Source organism: Brachyhypopomus gauderio, chromosome 21 (genome assembly GCF_052324685.1).
Source record: "Brachyhypopomus gauderio isolate BG-103 chromosome 21, BGAUD_0.2, whole genome shotgun sequence".
Lineage (NCBI taxonomy): Eukaryota > Metazoa > Chordata > Actinopteri > Gymnotiformes > Hypopomidae > Brachyhypopomus > Brachyhypopomus gauderio.
Genome location: NC_135231.1, coordinates 8,547,250 through 8,550,939, shown reverse-complemented (window position 1 = coordinate 8,550,939; position 3,690 = coordinate 8,547,250).

Here is a 3,690-nt window from a genome sequence, read left to right as displayed (position 1 = left end):
GTTATAATAGTTCAACTTCCAAAACCATGAATGTATAAATGTTAAACATTCCAAGCAAAGTGAGGGTTTTAGTTCTCCACAGTTACAACGCAGCAGTAAATTATTGACAGAATCTTTATTAAAATAGTCGGGATCATTGGGTTCAGGCACTTGCAGGCTGAACTGGGACTGCCCTCATATTAAAGCAATACTCCAACTTTAAGACTCAAAAAATCTTTTATGATTTTCAAAGTATTTCAGATGATGTGTTTCTGTTCATTGCCTGCCTATGAAGTTAAACATTATGCCCTGACATTACGCCTGCCAAAAGTCTATAGGAAATTTATTTTTTTGCATGAAGTCTCTAACATTTAAAACATGCATTTGCCCAAACATTTTAAAACAATGCAGAACTACTTTAATTTTTCAATGCGTGTTTTATTTAGGTTAAACAATGGAGTATTCTTTTAATCTCCAACACTAATCCTAACCTAATCTTCCACTCCAGCATGCTCCTAAATCCCTGTCTGGTCCTCACTGCTTGACTGTCATTCATTATGAAAGGGCAAAGGTCGTGAGGGGTGCACTAGGGGCAGAGACACTGTGTTGAGCAGCGAGTTAGCGCAACACTGCAGTGCTCTCTCTGTTGTTGGAAACACACGTCTGAGTGTTAGACGTGGCACACTTCACCTCTGGGCTGTATCTTTATCTGGGCTGTGTCTGTATCTGGGCTGTATCTGTATCTGGGCTGTGTCTGTATCTGGGCTGTATCTGGGCTGTGTCTGTATCTGGGCTGTATCTGGGCTGTGTCTGTATCTGGGCTGTGTCTGGGCTGTGTGTGTATCTGGGCTGTATCTGGGCTGTGTGTGTATCTGGGCTGTGTGTGTGTCTGGGCTGTGTCTGTGTCTGGGCTGTGTCTGTGTCTGGGCTGTGTCTGTGTCTGGGCTGTGTCTGTGTCTGGGCTGTGTCTGTGTCTGGGCTGTGTCTGTATCTGGGCTGTGTCTGTATCTGGGCTGTGTCTGTATCTGGGCTGTGTCTGTATCTGGGCTGTGTCTGTATCTGGGCTGTGTCTGTGTCGGTAACTGGGCTGTGTCTGTGTCTGGGCTGTGCTTGGAACGTCTTACTACCTGCAGGGATGCTGGGCTGCACAGATTAGCGCTTTCTCCACTCAGACGGGCCCTGTGCAGCTCCTAGTGCAAAGATCAATTAGAAAACCACGACAAGCCACATGGTTTCATTTATATCCACACGTTTCTTTTTAAAGATAACTACAATCACTTAATAGTCAGCAGATTAGACTGCCATTTCAGTGTTTCTAAAATATGATTCTAAAGTCCACTAACTTTGACAACATGGACATAATAAGCCATTTGCAGAATGGTGAATCATTCACAGAAGAATGACCCCTGTAATTACGTTTAAGCATGTATATATGTGCTGGGGCCACGGAGTTCAGACGCTACATGGCTGGTTAAAGCCCTGCTGAAGGTCTGCAGTGGAACCTCTACCTCCCTCTTATCCACCACCAGCACTCACTTGGCTGATGGTATCTGGCTTTTCTTAAGGAGCAGCCCTGAGATTTAAGCTGGTGAAAATATGAGAAATAATGGGGAAGTCACTGATACTTGTACCTCACTTTGGTGAAATATCTGCTACTTAGCACCTCCTCCAACTCAATGCCCAAACCAAGGTTCAATACTGTAATAACATGCATGGTTACATGCTGTATTGAATTTTATTTCTCAAAGTTGTGACTAAACTGAATGTATTAATTCAGATTTTCAGATAAATCCATATATTTCTTATAGTTCCATTGCTTCACTTTGGCTCTGAATGTTTTCATTAGTCAGGAGGCATGCTGATACCCAGTGTTGCGAATAACGCCATTAAAAATAACGACGTTACTCATTTTGTAACTAAATAATATAATTAATTAATGTTATTAATTACTTTTCCTGTCGTTACAACACCGTTGACGTTACTGGTCATTAAAAGCGGTGCGTTACTATATATTGATATACTAACAGTAATCCGAGCGGACCGCTGCCCAGGCTAGTGAGGAGTAACAGATCTCGATAGGTCACAGTTCTCTATGTAACACCTGATTAACTTAACAAGTCAGTAAGCGATTGGCTAAGGCAGCATTATGGTAGCCAATTAGATCCAGTGTTTTTACACACGCGCCGAAACACACCAGTGACACACGACACAAACGGAGAAGAGGCAGAAATGGCGAGTCAGGAGCAAGCCGAAGAAAAATTAGCATTTTCAAGGTGGCGATATAAACATTATTTAAGAAAATACTTGAAGTTCCTGAATGTCTACCAGACTGGGTATTTGATTTATTTAATTAAGAATAGAGGTTTTATTAAGTTTACTTCTGTTGTGAACAAACCAGTTGTCTCAGGTTGAGAGAATTTAATTTAATTTGATAGATGTAAATGCACTTTATATAACTGTTTACTTTTTTTTTTTTTTTTTTTTTTTACACAAAGATTTGGGATTTTAAAGGATTTTATCCTGCACTGGTCTGTTGATGTGCAATAAATATCAAAAGTTAAACACCTTTCTGATCTACTCATTTCAACTGACTATGAAAACTGCTTTTTCAAAAAATCCTTATTCATTGGCATATAACTTTTTTTTACTGTAATGTAAATAAATACTTACCCTGGTAACGAGTTACTTTTATTATATTTATTACTATTATTTATTGTTATTGTTATTTATTACTAACTCAGTTACTTTTTTGAACAAGTAGTGAGTAACTATAATTAATTACTTTTTTAAAATAATGTTCCCAACACAGCTGATACCTGCATCTCCTGTATCTGATGTCTTAAACCAAAGAACTTGTCGTGCATCACTGTATCCACTAGGTGGTGCTCCAAGATCTCAGATAAAATGTAGCCACTCAAGCTCTCTTCAAAGCCTTCAAAAACTTCAAAACTTGTGTGACTGACACACAGCTCTACAGATGACACACACACAAAAAAACGCATGCGCGCGCACACAAACACACACAGTCTGCTGGATGAGTTAACTAATGTTAGTGGAGCTTAACCCCCTGCATTAAACTCAGTAGCCTCTACCATTCCGACCCTCCAAGACTCAAGGGCGGAAAGCTCTTCTGACAGTAATCGCCCTGCATACACAAGCAATGATCTTTAGCTCCCACTCGAACACACGCACGCGTACACATCACACCCCATGTCATCTCAAGGCAGTGTGAGAAGTAAATAAATTTAAAGAGCGCAGGGGGAATGGTGGGTGAGCTATATTTTTACATGTCAGGCCGTCGTTCTGATCGGGCCTTGATGGAGAGCAAGTGGTAGCAATTTCAAGTCAAGGTTACCCATCAACACTAATTCATCTGCCTTCTGGTCCACCCCAACCCACCCCCCCCCCCCCCCTCTCCATGTCTCGCCTCTCTCTCTCTCTCTCTCTCTCTCTCTCTCTCTCTCTCTCTCTCTCTCTCTCTCTCTCTCTCCATGTGTCCCTAACTAACAACTTGGCTAACTAATAGCTTAGCAAATTAGCTAACTAGCAGCTTAGCAACTAGACGAACTAACAGCTTAGCAACTTAACTAGCCATAACTTGAGGTGACGGGCTCGTTTTTCTTCTGAGTATAAATGTTACTCCATGGTGATGATCTGTTACAGGATGCTTTTCCATTCCCTTCAATGTGGAGAACACAGATCTGTCTGCAG